The 17,175-nt window shown below is 45.8% G+C and overlaps 1 protein-coding gene across 2 annotated transcripts in view; it reads right to left on the bottom strand.

Annotated features, from left to right (window-relative positions):
* The window catches only part of SIAH1 (siah E3 ubiquitin protein ligase 1), a 90,824-nt gene that overhangs the window by 59,628 nt on the left and 14,021 nt on the right, over positions 1 to 17,175 (bottom strand). For both annotated transcript variants that reach the window (XM_017953336.3, XM_017953335.3), the window contains exon 2: positions 15,230 to 15,443. The gene's annotated coding sequence lies outside the window, so the exon portion shown is untranslated. The remainder of the gene's footprint in view (positions 1 to 15,229; positions 15,444 to 17,175) is intronic.

The following is a 17,175-nucleotide window of genomic DNA, read 5'->3' as shown; positions in this document are numbered from 1 at the left end:
GAGACAGAGTTTCACCATATTGACCAGGCTGGTGTAGAACTCCTGACCTCAGGTGACCTGCCCACCTCGGCCTCCCAAAGTGTTGGGATTATAGGAGTGAGCCACTGCACCCGACCATTTTCATAGAATTGTAAATGAGATAGTATAGGTGAAACTGCTTCGAACAGTGCCTGGCGCATGGTAAGTACAAAATAAGTCTTTGTTGGTTTTTCTTCAAGTTTTATTAAACTTGAACTGACGTGAAAGTCTAGGGTTGGGGGCATGAGGGGAAATTGGAAGGCAAAGCTGAAGAGGGAAGCACAGGGCGGTTCTTGAAGGGCCTTCTACTTCATGGTAAGAGGTTGGTACTTTTCTCCTGCAAGGGAATAAATCAATTTCAGGGAACCAAAGAGAAACCAGGAGCGAGGAAAGGCCCGTGACAGTCTTTGTTGAAAGAGCAAACTCTTGGTGGTTAGGGTTCACCACGTGCCTATGGTAGACAGACAGGTACAAGCTGGGAGACCTGAGCTTGAATAACTGCTCTGCCAAGGCAGGTGGGGACAAGTGATGTCAATTCTCTGGGCCTGTGCTCTCAACTGAAATGGATTTTTTCGGGGACTGAATGAGAGGAGGAAAGCCAGATGCCTCCTTTCTGCGGTACCCAGCAGAAAGCATGGGTTCCATGTTGGCTGGTGTCTGTGCCCTCAGTCCATAGATACATCTTGAGTTTAACAGCTTCAGAATTCTTATTCTACGGCCTTCTCAGCCCTCTTTTTTACTGAGATCTTGTGATTATGCAGGATGAACCTCTCCACATTCACCTACCCTAGTTAGAACCATGTTCTGGAGGCTGGACTCTGGCTGCAACTCCGTACAGCCTGAGCTGTGTCCGGTCGGTGAGTGGTCTGTGCATCTCCAGCATCTTACCCCAACCATAGTGATTCTAACTTGATTCAATGAAATATGACAATTAGCACTTGTCTGGGAGAAAAGAGATTCAAATCAAACAAGTTATGCTGGAGTGTGAGACCAGTCTGGGCAATGCTGCAAGACCCCGTCTCTACAAAATAGTAGAAAAACTTAGCAAGGTGTGGTGTTGCACAGCTGTACTCCCAGCTATTTGGGAGGCTTAGTTGAAAGGATCACTTGTGCTGCAGGAGTTAGAGGCTACAGTGAGCTAAAAAAGAATCTAGTTTGAGTCAGTTCAAGTGAGATCCCTGTCTCAAAAATAAATAAATAAAATAAAATAGGCCGGGTGCGGTGGCTCACGCCTGTAATCCCCACAGTTTGGGAGGCCGAGGTGGGTGGATCACCTTAGGTCAGGATTTTGAGACCAGCCTGGCCAATATGCTGAAACCCTGTCTCCACTAAAAATACAAAAATTAGCCAGGAGTGGTGGCGGGTGCCTATAATCTCAGCTACTTGGGAGGCTGAGGCAGGACAATCGCTTGAACCCGGGAGGCAAAGGTTGCAGTGAGCCGAGATCGTGCCACTTCACTCCAGCCTGGGCAAAAGAGCAAAACTCTGTCTCATAAAATGAATAAATAGATAAAAATAAAATAAAGTCAGAAACAACAGATCTATGATTTTTGCTAGTCATAGTACTGCCATTTTTACTTATGAGTTAAGTAATTCTGAAATAGTAATCATGTTTTATTAGTTCATCTTCAGTGTCCAGGAAATAGTTAATTGAGTAGAGTAACGCAGACATTTATTGAGGTCCTTCTCTGTGCCAGATCCTGGTCTATCCACTGAGGATACAAAGATAAGCAGGACTCAGAGAGTCAGTCTCAGTTATTGGAGTATAAGGTCTGTAGGCGAAGAAGACAAATTATTATATTATATACTAAATTGTAGAGGAGAGGTTATGAACAGTTCCAGGAGATCCTGCAGGCAAAGCTGCTGGCGTACATCTGTATAGGCTGCACACTGCACAACTCCAGGGCACCATTAACATAGACCAGGGTTTGGCAAACTTGTTGTATAAATGGTCAGAATATATATATATTATTTTATTTTATTTTTTTTCCAGATAGAGTCTTGCTCTCTTGCCCAGGCTGGAGTGCAGTGGTGCCATCTTGGCTCACTGCCACCTCTGCCTCCTGGGTTCAAGCAATTCTCCTGCCTCAGCCTCTGGAGTAGCTGGGATTACAGGCATGTGCCATCATGTTTGGCTAATTTTTGTATTTTCAGTAGATACAGGGTTTCACCACGTTGCCCAGGCTGGTCTTGAACTTCTGACCTCGCGATCCTCCTGCCTTGGCCTCCCAAAATGCTGGGATTATAGGCATGAGCCACTGTGCCCAGCCAATAGTAAATATTTTATGCTTTGTGGGCCACACCATCTCTGCTCTTGTAGCTCGAAAGTAGCGATAGACAATATGTAAACAAATAAGCATGGCTGTATTCCACTTTTCATTTTACTTTTTAATTATTTACGTCCATTCAAACATGAAAATCATTTAGTTCATGCAACACACAAAACAGGTGGTGGGCTGGATTTGTGGATTTGGCCTATGGGCCGGACTTTGCTGATCCTGACATAGATGACCATGAGAATCACCTCCACTGGAGTCGTACAGCAGGAGGCCCTCTCTGGAGGTGATCTTAGACAGGCTTCACTCAAAGTTTCTGTTTAAGCTAGGTTTTTTTTTTTTTTTTGAGATAGAGTCTCACTCTGCTGCCCAGTCTAAAATGCAATGGTACAATCACAGCTCACTGCAGCCTCAGCCTCAAGTGATCCTCCCACTTCAGCCTCCCAAGTAGCTGGGATTACAGGCACACAGCACTATGCCTGGCTAATTTTTTGTATTTTTTGTACAGATGGGGTTTTACCATGTTGCCCAGGCTGGTCTCGAACTCCTGAGCTCAAGCCATCTTCCCACCTTGTCCTCCCAAAGTGCTGGGATTAAAGGCGTGAGCCACTGCATCCTGCCTGAGCTAGGTTTTAAAGGATAAGTAGGTACTGACTAGGGACACTTCAGGGAAGGGATTATAAGAGAGAACAGCATGGGCAAAGGCATAGGATGGCTGCACTAGAGGGGCCAGAGGGAAATGGGACCCAGAAAGATAGAGTGGAGACTGACTGTGAAGGGTCTTGAATGCCATACTTCAAAGTGCAGGCTCTGTCCTGTGGGCAACAGGGAGCCATTCAAGGTTTTAAACAGAAAGTGGCATGGTCCAGGATTGCATCTTAGGGAGTGAAATGGAAAATGCAAAGCCCAGTTAGGAGGCATGCAAATCAGTCAGAGAGGAGATGGTGAGTGCCAGGTGCAGTGAGGGCCGGGTGCAGTGGCTGGAGCCTATAATTGCAACTACTCAGGAGGTTGAGGTGGGAGGATGGCTTGAGCCCAGGAGTTTGAGACCAGCCTGGCCAACATAGCAAGACCCTCTCTTCACAAAAAATAGTGCCATCGTGCCAGCTACTCAGGAGGCTGAAAGAGGAGGATGGCTTCAGTCCAGGAGTTTGAGGCTGCAGTGAGCTGTGATTGTGCCACTGCACTCCAGCCTGGGCCACAGAGAAAGACCTTGTCTCTTGAAAAAAAAAAAAAAACAAGAAAGGAGATGGCTAGGACCTAAACAAGCAGGCACAGGGGAGTTAGAGTAAACTGGAAAAAAAGGTCAACGTCCTTAGCCATTAGGAATTATAACCACATAAGATAACACTTGACATCCACTGCAATGGCTATAATGCAAAAGACAGATAATAAAAAGTGTCGGCAAGGATGTGGAGAAATTGGAACCCTCACCACTGCTGGTGAGAATGTGAAACGGTGTAACCGCTTTGGGAAACAGTCTGACAGTTCCTCAAAGAAAGCTACCATATGACCCAGCAATCCCACTCCTGAGCATATATTAAGAAAATTGAAAACATATGTTCACGTGAAAACTTGAGCGCGAATATTCATGGAAACATTCATATGGCTATTCATAATAGCCATGAAGTAGAAATGACCTAAATGTCCACCAGCTGATGCATGGAGAAATAAAATGTGGTCTATTTATACAGTGGAATATTACTCATCAACAAAAAAGAATAGCTGGGCATGGTGGCTCATGCCTGTAATCCCAGCACTTTGGGAGGCTGAGGCTGGTTGATCACTTAAGGTCAGGAGTTTGTGACCAGCCTGGCCGACATAGCGACACCCCGTCTCTACTAAATATACAAAAATTAGCAGGGCCTGGTGGCGTGTGTCTGCAGTCCCAGCTACTAGGGAGCACCTGAACCCTTACAGGCAGAGGTTGCAGTGAGCTGCGATCACGCCACTGCACTCCAGACTGGGTTACAGATCGAGATTCCATCTCAAAGAAGAAAAACAAAAAACAAAAAAACAAGAATATATCCTGCAACATAAATGAACCTTGAAAACATGATAGGCCAGGTACAGTGGCTCACAGCTGTAATCTCAGCACTTTGGGGGGCCTAGGTAGGAGGACGGAGACCAGCCTGGGCAACACAGGGGGACCCTGTCTCTATAAAAAACAAAACAAAACAAACAAACAGAACCCCATTATGCTAACGAAAGAAGCCAGTCACAAAAGACCAAAGATATGATTCCATTTATGGGAAATGTCCAGAATAAACAAATCTATATAAAGATAAGTGGTTTCCTAGGGCTGGGGAAATGGGTGGGGTAATAAAGGATGATTGCCAAAGGTTATACAGTTTCTTTTGGGGTTACAAAAAATGTCCTAAAATTGGTTGTGGTGATGGTTGCACACCTGTGGAAGAAACGAAAAATGATTAAATTATACATTTTAAATGTGTGAAATGTATAATATGTAAATTATATCTCAATAAAGCTATTTTAAAAGATTACATGAGGCCGGGTGTGGTGGCCCACGCCTGTAATCCTATCACTTTGGGAGGCCGAGGGGGGTGGATCACGAGGTCAGGAGTTCGAGACCAGCCTGACCAACATGGTGAAACCCCTTCTCTACTAAAATTACAAAAATTAGCCTGGCGTGGTGGCGGGCGCCTGTAATTCCAGCTACTCAGGAGGCTGAGGCAGGAGAATCACTTGAACCCGGGAGGGGGAGGTTACAGTGAGCTGAGATCATGCCACTGCACTCCAGCCTGGATGACAGAGCAAGACTCCATCTCCAAAAAAAAAAAAAAAAAATTACATGAATGTAACTCAAGAAGCATAATTATCTCTCTGCCTCTCTAAATAAATGATCTGTCAAATGCAATTTAAACCACTCATCGTTGGTTTTAAAATACATACAGCTTTTGTAATTTAGATTTCTGCATTTTGTTTAATTTAATGCAATGCATATGTGTTCATCTTAGGAATGATATTCCAAAAATCACTCATAAAAAAACTAGAACATTGTAGCCCATAGGGAATTACACACACGGCAGATCAGATTCAGACTGTGTGGACCTTGCTCTAACTTAGTCCTCACATCTAGTCAGCCAGCCATGCAGACCTTTTCATTTTATGCTGTGTGTGGAGGTTTTGGTTGGGGGGGGGGCGGGAATGGGGGTGGGCATTATACAATAACAGCTTTATTGATACATAATACACATACCATACAATTCACTCTTTTTAAGTGTAAAATTCAGGCTGGACACGGATGCTCATGGGTAATCCCAGCACTTTGGGAGGCCAAGGCAGGCAGCTTGCCTGAGCCCAGGAGTTCGAGACCAGCCTGGCAACATGGTGAAACCCTACATCTACAAATAATACAAAAATTAGCCAGGCATACTGGCACGTGCTTACAGTCACAGCTATTCGGGAGGCTGAGAGGTGGGACCATCGCTTGGGTCTGGGGGGTTGCGGCTGCAGTGAGCCGTGATCGTGCCACTGCTCTCCAGCCTGAGTGACAGAGTGTGATCCTTGCCTCTAACAACAATAAAGTATACAATTCAATTTCCTTTAGTATATTCATAGAATTGTGCAATGGTCATCACAAATTATTTTTAAAACATTTCGTCATGCTAAAAAGAAACCCCATATCCATTAGCTATCACCCTTTATTCCCTCATCCCCAGCCCCCCATCCCTAGGCAACCACTAATCTACTTTCTGTCTACATAGATTTGCCCATTCTGGACATTTCAAATAACCGGAGTCAATATAATACGTAGCCTTTCATGACTGGCTTCTTTTACTTAACATGTTTTCTTTTTTCTTTTTCTTTTTTTTGAGATAGAGTCTTGCTCTGTTGCCCAGGCTGGAGTGCAATAGCACAATCTTGGCTCACTGCAACCTCTGCCTCCTGAGTTCAACCGATTCTCCTGCCTCAGCCTCCCAAGTAGCTGGGATTATAGGCATGTACCACCACGCCTGGCTAATTCTATATTTTTAGTAGAGACGGGGTCTCTCCATGTTGGTCAGTCTGGTCTCAAACTCACGAACTCAGGTGATCTGCCCACCTCAGCTTCTCAAAGTGCTGGGATTACAGGTGTGAGCCACCATGCCCAGCCTAATTTTTGTATTTTTAGTAGAGATAGGGTTTCACCATGTTGGCTACGCTGGTCTTGAACTCCTGACCTCAGGTGATCTGCCCACTTTGGCCTCCCAAAGTGCTGGAATGACAGGCGTGGGCCACCGCACCCGGCCCTAAGATGTTTTCAAAGTTCATAAATGTAGCATGTATTAGTTCTTCATTCCTTTTTATTGGTGAATAATAATCCATTGTATGGTTATCTTGCATGTTATTTATTCATTTATTAGTTGATGGACATTTGGTTGTTTCTACTTTTTGGTTATTAAGAATAAAGCTTCTATGAACATGTAAAAATTTTTCTATGGATGTACATTTTCATTTTGGGAGGTACATAACCAGGATTGAAATTGCTGGATCAAACATAATTGTTTTATAACAGCATAGTAATTACTTTAGATATTTGACAGAAATAGATTTCAGAGTCTGTTGACTCCAGTTGTCATATGGTGAATTTCTTTCAGGCCAGGGTACTCAGCCACGCAAATAACCACGCCTTTAGATATGGATACACACATGGCAAAAGACTGCTTAACTACACAATGCACGAATGCAGCTCTCATTTTTAACCAGAGATAAACACCTAATAGCATTATGATGTCTTAAAGGGGAACCTTGCCATGCAGTCACCTCCCTGTACCTTTTAATTACAACTCATGACAATTACAATGTGGTATTCCCCCTTCCAAATCAAGAAGAGAGGGTACAGATAACCATGTCCCTTTTTTCTTTCTTCTTACATGCTTGTTTGTTTTTGACAAAGGAAACGAACACAACTGATGATGTAGTAATTTCAACAGGCCTGGCTCCCATGTTTGGGGAATTTGGTGCAACCCTGCACCAGTAATACTGATAATTTTCACTCAGCATTCTCATTGATTTTTTTTCTCTTAATTATGGTAAAATATATACAATATAAAATATGTGATTTTGACTCTTTTTAAGTGTACCATTTAGTGGCATTAATGACATTCACAATATTGCAGAGCCATCACCACTATGTCTAAAATTTTTCTATTACCAAGAACAGAAACTCTGCACCTCTTAAGAAGAACCTCAGCTCAAGTGATCCTCCTGCCTTGGCCTTCTGAGTAGCTGGGATTACAGGCACACACCACCATGCCTAGCTACCCCACATCTTTTTAACAAAAAGTTCTTACTTTCAAGTGTACCTGGGTTCATTTCGTACCAGTTTGAGACAGGGTCTCACCCTGTCAGCCGAGCTGGAGTGACACAATCACAGTGGCTCACACCTGTAATCCCAGCACTTTGGGAAGCCAAGGTGGGTGCATCACTTGAGATCAGGAGTTCGAGATCAGCCTGGCCAACATGACGAAACCTGGTCTCTACAAAAATACAAAAATTAGCTGGGTGTGGTAGCGCCTATAATCCCAGCTACTACGGAGGCTGAGGCAGGAGAATTGCTTGAATCTAGGAGGCAGAGGTTTCAGTGAGCCGAGATCGCGCCACTGCCTGGGTGACAGAGTGAAAGCCTGTCTCAAAAAAAAAAAAAAAAAAAAAAATTAAAATTAAAGAATAAAAGTAATTTTTAAAAAGCTTTAAATTTTCATGAAGTCCAATGTTTTTGTTGCTTTTACTTTTGGTGTCAGATCTTAGAGTCCATGGTCACCTCATCACTCTTTTTTTCCTTTAACACCTACAAAGCTTCTGGACCTCATGACTCCTATGCAGGAGAGGCAGGACGTGTAAATGTCCTACAAAATAATTAACAGTGGTGGAAGTGGCAAGTCAGCTATCTAATACAGAAAACATTTAGAAAGCCACATATTTACACTGAATGTGGTCTAAAACAGCATTTGTATTTTCTTTGACAAAGCTCATATTTAATGAAGTGTGTTTATGTTGCTCTGAGAACCTAAGTTCATTTTCATCAACTATTTGTCTGGGTCTCTATCAAAGTGGACAATATGAAAGGTGTCTGCCTAGCCCAGAAACCATTGTTCCTCCTAAGGGAACTGCCCCTACAATGTCCTCTCCCACCTTGGTGGCTTCCTGGAAGCTACACTTGTACCTCATGATCCCACCCCCTGGTCAGGACCCAGCCTGGCCAACCTGATTCCGTCCTGAGAATCTGTCTTTGAGATTGAGAAATGATGTGTTTGTTACTGCAGGGGACCGTGGGACTGCCTCATCCTGCCATTTGATTTGAATTAAGTAGACTTCATTCCCTGCCTTGAGATCCACGTGAGAGATCCCTGTATTTATCTATTTTTTTTGAAACTTGGTCTTGCTCTGTCACCCAAGCTGGAGCACAGTGGTGTGATCTCGGCTCCCTGCAACTTCTGCCTTCTGGGAACAAGTGATCCTCCTGCCTTGCCCTTCTGAGTAGCTGGGATTACCAGCATGCACCACCATGCCTGGCTACCCTATATTTTTTAGTAAAAAGTTCTTATTTTCAAGTGTATCTGGGTTCATTTTGTATCAGTATGATTTTTTTTTTCTTTTTCTTTTTTTTTTTTTTAAGACATGGTATCACTCTGTCACCCAGGCTGGAGTGCAGGTCTGTCACTGTAGCCTTGACCTCCCAGACTCAAGCCATCCTCCCACCCCACCTCAGCCTCCTGAGCAGCTGGGACTACAGCCGTGTGCCACCACACCCGGCTAATTTTTGTATTATTTATAGAGATGGGGTTTTATCATGTTGCCCAGGCTGATCTCAAACTCCTGAGCTCAAGTGCTCCTCCTTCTTTGGCCTCCCTAAGTGCTCGGATTACCAGTGTGAGCCACTGTGCCCAGCCTGATATTTTGAAATAATGTTTATGTTCCCATACTAGTGGGCTGGCTTCTCTCCCTGCAGGTACCCCATCTGCAACCAGAGTGGAGCTGTGAAACTGGAGTCAGAGAGAAAGGTATGGATTAGTGGAAATGTGGAAGTCTCAGTCATACAAAGGAAAACATGAAAAGCCTGTTCTTTCCTCCTCACAGGATTGTGAGAAGCAGGGATCTTGAGGTAGGTGAGATGGTTGGGCCCTTCCTGTTCATTGCTCTTTGGGGCTCTGCCTAGGTGAGAAGGGGCTTCAGGCTCACCCAGCTGGGAGCAGTGGAGCCTGAAGACACAAAGGCTCATGATCAGCTTCCCTGGACACTGTCTAGGGGAGGCTGCCAGCCCTGGGAGGCCTATCCTGTGGTTTGGCAACATTTTTAACAAGAGACTGAAGAGATGGCGAGAATGTGGTGTCAAACGCAGCTACAAAAATGAGTCTAGGGCAGAACCCCTTGACTCTTCAAGGTGTGGCGTTTGGGGACCTGGAGGTTTCACCAAGTCCCAGCAAGGAGACGCAGAGAGCCAGAGAGAGGCTGCGGACCCTCAGAGGCCTAGCTGGGTGCTGAGGCCTCTATGGCCCAGAGCACGGATGGTGCCCGATGTACACTCACACTTCAGCATCGCCAGTCCCAGGGGCAGGGCAGAGGAGATGCTCAGCTTCAGAGACCAATGCACATCCATAGGACCCTACCTAGATGGGAGTGACCCTCCTGTCATCTCCAGGACTCAGTGACCCTCTGTACCAAGGAACCATCCTGGGGAGGAGAAGGGGTGGGCCTTAAAGGAGCTGAGAAATCATTGCCCTGGGCTCCTGTTTGCCAGACACACACACAGCTGGAGCAGACACAGCTCTCCTTTCTCACCCTCGTCTCTCTACAATGTAAAGAGCTCATTGGACACTGAAAAACTAAAGAAGTCATGTTCGCTTTGCATTCTGGGTGTTCTGCGAATTCCTGTTTAGACCAGACTATACTAAAAGCTCCAGAATCCAAAATCAACAGACATTGTTCTCAGGGGCCAGAAAAGTTAATCCAAAAGATACCCATGACTCCCTTGTTTCTCCTGCCTATCCTGCCTCCCTCCACCTCTCCCTCTCTCCCGTCTTTCCCTCATTCCTCAGTAGGTCTCAAATGCCCTATTGGAGGTCAGGCTCTGGAGATTCCAAGATGACCACACAATCCCTCCTGCGTGGAGTTCACAGTCCTGAGAGAAGATAGAGACCAAGCAGCTCCAAGCCGGGTAATTAACACCAACACTGAGGTGTCTACGGGGGCTCTGGGAGCAGAGAGGAGAGCCTCTTCTCTCTGCTTGGGCAGATGTGAGGGCAAGCGTATGAGTTTCACAGGAATATGTGTACCTCTGGTATAGATGCGGGTGTCTGTGGTAGATGCAAACAGTTACCTACCCCTAAATGATTCTCTCCCTTCTTTTTCCTAATGGAACCAGATTTTGTTTGAGGCTGCCTGTGTGTCATCCTAAGGGCTGATGCATGAATGATTCTGTTCCCATTGCAGACTCTGTTTCCAGGCCCCCTTCCCTTGTAGCCATGCCTCATGATTCAGATTTTCTTTGTTTTTTTTTTTTTTGAGATGGAGTCTCACTCTCTTGCCCAGGCTGGAGTGCAGTGGCACCATCTCAGCTCACTGCAACCTCTGCCCCCTGGGTTCAAACAATTCTCCTGCCTCAGCCTCCTGAGTAGCTGGTATTACAGGGGCCTGTCACCATGTCCAACTAATTTTTTTTATTTTTAGTAGAGACAAGGTTTCACCATGTTGACAAGGCTGGTCTCAAACTCCTGACCTCAGGTGATCCATCTGCCTCAGCCTCTCAAAGTGCTGGGATTACAGGTGTGAACCACTGTGCCTGGCCAATTTTTGTATTTTTAGTAGAGTGGGGTTTCACCATGTTAGCCAGGCTGGTCTTGAACTCCTGGCCTCAAGTGAACTGCCTGCCTCGGCCTCCCAAAGTGCTGGGATTACAGGCGTGAGCCACCATGCTCAGCCTATTAAAAAGTTTTAGAGCAGGAATGAAAGGAAGTAAAGTACACTTGGAAGAGGGCCACGTGGGTGACTTGCAAGATCAAATGCACTGTTTTGACCTTTGACTTGGGGTTTTATATGTTGGCACGTTTCTGGGGGTGTTGGGTCCCTTCTCCCTAATCCTTCCCTTGGGGTGGGCTGTCCGCAGGTGCAGTGGCCTGCCAGCACTTGGGAGGGGAGCATGCACAGTGTGTTTCCTGGAGTTGTGTGCATGCTCACTTGAGGCTTCTTCCCTTACCAGTTGAGTGTTCCTTTAAGGAACGAGTTAAACTTTTTGCCTCTTAGTGTGCCTGTGTGAGCCCACTTACCCAGCTTCTGAGATCTTATTAGGAAGCTAATCACCAGCTTCAGGGTTTTTCTATCCACTGGGAGACTACCTTTGCCTAGTGCTGGCTGTGACCAATAATGATCTCTGAGAGACAGTGTAACAACTGCCTGACCGTCACCTGACAGATGCCTGCCAGTCATGGTGGGAGATGGCTTCCCCTGCCCGCTCATGTCTAGCTACCTATTGCAACAGTTCTATTTATGAAACCAGTTCCATTTATGAAAATTCATCAAGCTGTACTCATGATATGTGCACTTTTCTTTATGTTGTACTATAAGAAAAGTGGTTTTTTTCTTTCTTTTTAAGTGTAGCTGAGAAAAGAAGTATGGGAAGTGGAGGAAAAAGTGTGGAGAAAATGCTAATGGGTTCTGTCTTACAAAGTGAGGAGTGAAGAGAGTATGTCAGGTTGATGGAGAAGATATAAAGTCCTGAATATGTAAATGAACAATAGTAACCAATAGGTGAAGTAAAAGTAGTACTAGTGGAAGTGGAGGAAACTAGTGGAAGGGAGGTAAAGTGAGAGTTAAATTCTCATGTTTCATTGTATGAGTCAATAGATGTCTTCCAAGGTGGAATTAGCCACCTAAAGAATTCAAATCCAGGCCAGGCACAGTGGCTCACACCTGTAATCCCAGCACTTTGGGAGGCTGAGGCAGGAGGATCACCTGAGGTTAGGAGTTCAAGACCAGCCTGGCCAACATGGCAAAACCCCGTCTCTACTAAAAATACAAAAATTAGCTGGGCATGGTGGCACATGCCTGTAATCCCAGCTACTTGGGAGGCTCAGGCAGAAGAATCGCTTGAACCTGGGAGGCGGAGGTTGCAGTGAGCTGAGATGGTGCCACTGCACTTCAGCCTGGGCAATAGAGTGAGACTCCATCTCAAAAAAAAAAAAAAAAGAATTCAGATCCTAAGCTGGGTGCAGTGGCTCACGCCTGCAATCTCAGCACTTTGGGAGGCTGAGGCAGGAGGATCACTTGAGCCCAGGAGTTCAAGACCAGCCTGGCCAACATAGAGAGACCTCATCTCAAAAAAAAAAAAAAAAAAAAGACTCAGATTCTCAGATTTCTAGTGGTGAAAGAGACGACTTCTGAGGTTGGGAGGCATGGAATGGAAGACTGTGTCATCAGTAATGCTGAACTATTTAATTTAGTACCATGTAGGCCAGGTGCAGTGGCTCACATCTGTAATCCTAGCACTTTGGGAGGCCAAGGTGGGCTGATTGCCTGAGCTCAGGAGTTTGAGACCAGCCTGGGTAACATGGCAAAACCCCATCTCTACTAAAAATATAAAAGTGTAGCTGGACATGGTGGCAAGCACCTGTAGTGGGGTGGCTGAGGCAGAAGAATTGCTTGAACCCAGGAGGCAGAGGTTGCAGTGAGCCAAGATCGCACCACTGCACTCCATCCAGCCTGGGCAACAGAGCAAGACTCTGTCTCAAGATAATAATAATAATAATTTGTTACCTTGTGCATCCACTATTTTAATAATACAGACCTTAAAAACAATACAATTGACCAGGATGGAAGGAAGCTAAAAAAAATAAAAATAAAAATAATACGAGACAATAAACCAGCACTACATTGTATGATATAGTCAAGCAGTGCTAATAAAGGCCTTCTGATGTTTTGAGGCCAGAGCACCTCTTTGCCCTGGCTACCAAACCATGTCATCAAGACCTACAGAAAGTCTAAAAGACCTTCTGGCTTTGAAATGTTTCTAGGACACAGGCTATAACCCGCATTTTCCTTTAAACTATATTTCCTAAAGTGGGCAATGGTATTTCTAAATCTCGGTTTTTCAGTACCGTGGTGGAAGTACCAACAACTTTCAATGGTGCTAGGAGAGTCTTAAAGATGGCCTGACAAAATTATTTTTAATATATTTTATGCTTTAAGCAGTTTATATTCATCAGCATTTGTAGGCACTATGAGGCAAGGGGAATATGGAGGAGTATAGGAACCTGCATAAAATTGGTAAACAGTAGGGTGTTGGAATCTAAAAATTACTGGGGTATGAAATAAGATTTTTAGGAGGCCATTGGTTTGGACCGAGATCCTGCACCAGGCTCAACAGACCAAACCAGAATGGAGTCACTCATGTGAAGTTCCACACCACCAAACTGAAAGTAAGTTGTTTATCTGACCTTCCAAGAAATCAGAACAGAGAGAGTGATAATAGCCAAATCCCCAAACACACTGGTTTTAGCTGGCATGATGGAAAAAAGTCCCCTCTGCTTTAACCTTTACAAGAAAAGTAGCTTTGAAACGACCTATTCATTTTCTTTTTTTTTTTTTTTTTTGAGACGGAGTCTCGCTCTGTGGCCCAGGCTGGAGTGCAGTGGCCGGATCTCGGTTCACTGCAAGCTCCGCCTCCCGGGTTCACGCCATTCTCCTGCCTCAGCCTCCCGAGTAGCTGGGACTACAGGCGCCCGCCACCTCGCCTGGCTAGTTTTTTGTATTTTTTTTTAGTAGAGACGGGGTTTCACCGTGTTAGCCAAGATGGTCTCGATCTCCTGACCTCGTGATCCGCCCGTCTCGGCCTCCCAAAGTGCTGGGATTACAGGCTTGAGCCACCGCGCCCGGCCGACCTATTCATTTTCTGTTTTCTCTTTCTGCTTCCCTCAACCCCTCTGTTTATAAAACCAAGTTCCAGGCTTGGCGCCGTGTCTCAGGCCTGTAATCCCAGCACTTTGGGAGGCCAAGGCGGCCGGATTACCTGAGGTCAGATGTTCAAGATCATCCTGGGCAACGTGGTGAAACCCCGTCTCTACTAAAAATACAAAAATTAGCGGGGCGTGGTGGTGCATGCCTCTAATTCCAGCTACTGGGGAGTCTGAGGCAGGAGAATCGCTTGAACCCGGGAGGTGGAGGTTACAGAGAGCTAAGATGGCGCCATTGCACGCCAGCCTAAGCCACAGAGCAAGACTCCATCTCAAAAAAAAAAAAAATTGAAAAAATAAATAAAATAAAATCAAGCTCCTCTGCTCAGCTTATCAGAGCACGCATCTGTCTTATGAAATAAGTGTTGCCTGATTCTGGAATAGCAAATAAAAGCCAATTAAGATCTTTAAACCAAATTTGTTGTAATTTTGTCTGTTGAAAGAGGTTTGTCATGGAATTAACAGAAGTCACCTTAAATTCAGGTCTTTTTCACACCTTGGACAAAACACATAGCTGAAGCAGGATGTCAGCACACAAATGTTCATTTATTTCACTCCACAAAAATATACACTGGGCTGAGTCCTGGAGATTCAGCACATACCTTCAAGGACCCTTTAGGATGTAGACAGATTTTGTGAATTAAAATGGCAATTAATAGGGCCTTCTCCCCATTAAATGTACTCATAACGTTTTGCACTCAATTTAGGAGGCTCCTGGGCCACCCGTAAGGCCTATCCATGGAAGGATTCATGAACTTTTTGCTCTGAGAGTCTAAGAACTTAGGACCACCATGTTTCTACCACTTCCATGGATCCCAGGGCAAGGGTGCTTCTTGGGAAGCCAGCAGCCAGGAGACTGCTCTTGCAAGAAGATCTTGGAACATCTCTTCTGGTCACAGAGATGTTCCAAGTGGAACCAAAGACAAGTCAAGCACCTTTGTTTACAGCTGAAGAAACTGGAAACCCAGAAAGGGGAAGTCTTACCCAAGGTCTACTTCCTCATCCACTTAGAGATCACAATAACGATAGTCACAATTGCTGCCTCAGTGAAGTGCAGGGGAGTGGGAGTCTCTCAAAGATCCTTCCAACACTCTGGCGTGGGCTTGATCATCGCCGTTCTCCAAAGTCAGGACGAGTGGCTTGTCAGGTCACATAGCAGGAAGTAGCCCAGCTTGGCAGACAACTCAGTTCTGTGGAACTTCAAAGCAAGAGGCCAACAGTTAAGAGGGCTATAAAGGTGGCAGAGACACTGTCTTTGCCCTCACAAAGCAGGTAATCTTATTGGCTCTGGGGATGGGGCATTAATATGTAAAGAAGTTAACATTTTGGCATAGGGGCAGTGGCTGATCCCTATAATCCCAGAGCTTTGAGAGGCCGAAACAGGAGGATCACTTGAGCCAGGAGTTCAAGACCAGTCTGGGCAACATAGCGAGGCCCTGTTCCCTACAAACAAACAAATAAATAAATAAAATAAAGAATAAATAAAAAGTTAACATATTTATTGAATGCTTACACCTGGCCTGGAGACATGCACCCTGGGATAGAGCCCTGAGTCCTGAATCCATGCTGCCTGATTTTGTATTCTCTGGCTCAGATGATAGTTGTTTTTGTTTTTTTGAGACAGAGTCTCACTCTGTTGCCCAGGCTGGAGTGCAATGGTACCATCTCGGTTCACTGCAACCTCCACCTCCCAGGTTCAAGTGCTTGTCATGCCTCAGACTCCCGAGTAGCTGGGATTACAGGCGTGTGCCACCACGCCCGGCTAATTTTTGCATTTTTAGTAGAGACAGGGTTTTGCCATGTTGCCCAGGCTGGTCTCGAACTCCTGGCCTCAAGTGATCCACCCACCTCGGCCTCCCAAAGTGCTGGGATTACAGGCATGCGCCACCGTGCTCGGCCTGAAATCACAGTTTCAATGCTGTGCACACTCAGGCTGCAGTTTGTAGAACTGTCAGGCAGAGAGCAGGTGTCCTAGTTTCCTCAATTTTGCATCAACCAAGGGCCTCTGTGACTCCCACCTGGAGCCCTGCTCGCCTCCTCCAGCCTGCGCGTAAGAGGCAGCTGTGCTGAGTCTTTCTGCCTTGGTGGGGAGGTGAGAACTGCGCAGGGGGACAGGGAGCCTCTTCGGGGGTGGGAGGTCCTCTAATCAGCCTGCCATCCGTCATTGATCAGACCCCTGGGTCAGAACTTCTCCCTGGCCACAAGACCTGGTTGATCTCTCCAGACCGATCTGTTTCTCCAGGGTCCTCCTCACCCCACTACCAATGCACATTTGCACCTGCCTGAACACACATGCAGTTGCCTCCTTCCTTGCATTGTCCACACAGCTCCCCTGCCTGGAAGGCCCTGGCCGTCCTGATTGCTGGGCAATGAGTTCCTGTCCTTCCTTCACAGGCTGCTCAGGCTCCAGTTCTGTGAGGCCCTCCCTGACCTCCAGCCTAACTTTGAGCCCTGCTGTTTTCAATGCCTCTGTTTCTGTCATTTCACTTGTCTTTCTCCTTCTTAGGGAGCCGTATTCTTTCCTCTGTCCCTGTCCTTTGCATGAGGCATAGTGTCCAGGACACACTCAAAAATACCGAAAAGTGAAGGCACGCTCCTTCCCTTCTCTCCCTCTATGCCCAGGCCCCATCTCACTGCTCACAGACTCTGGGAGTTGGCAAGTACTCAGTTCAATTCCTCACTTTACGGATGAGGAAACCAAGACCCAGAGAGAGGAAGTGACTTCCCTAAGCTCACAGGCTGTTGACAGAGTCCAGACTGAACCCAGGTTTCTTTCCTCCCTGTCTTGTGCCTTCTTCCCTTCCTCATGCTTCTCGGAGTAGCCTTTCTCTTGGGGAAAGGATGATTTTACTTAGCCACAAGGACCCTGTGGTTGGATTAGGTTGTCCTCAGGAAAACAGAGGGGGCCTCCAAGACAGACCTCTTTAATG

Source organism: Papio anubis, chromosome 18 (genome assembly GCF_008728515.1).
Source record: "Papio anubis isolate 15944 chromosome 18, Panubis1.0, whole genome shotgun sequence".
Taxonomy (NCBI): domain Eukaryota; kingdom Metazoa; phylum Chordata; class Mammalia; order Primates; family Cercopithecidae; genus Papio; species Papio anubis.
The sequence above is the reverse complement of the archived record's forward strand: the minus strand, read 5'-3'. Positions and strand labels throughout refer to the sequence as shown.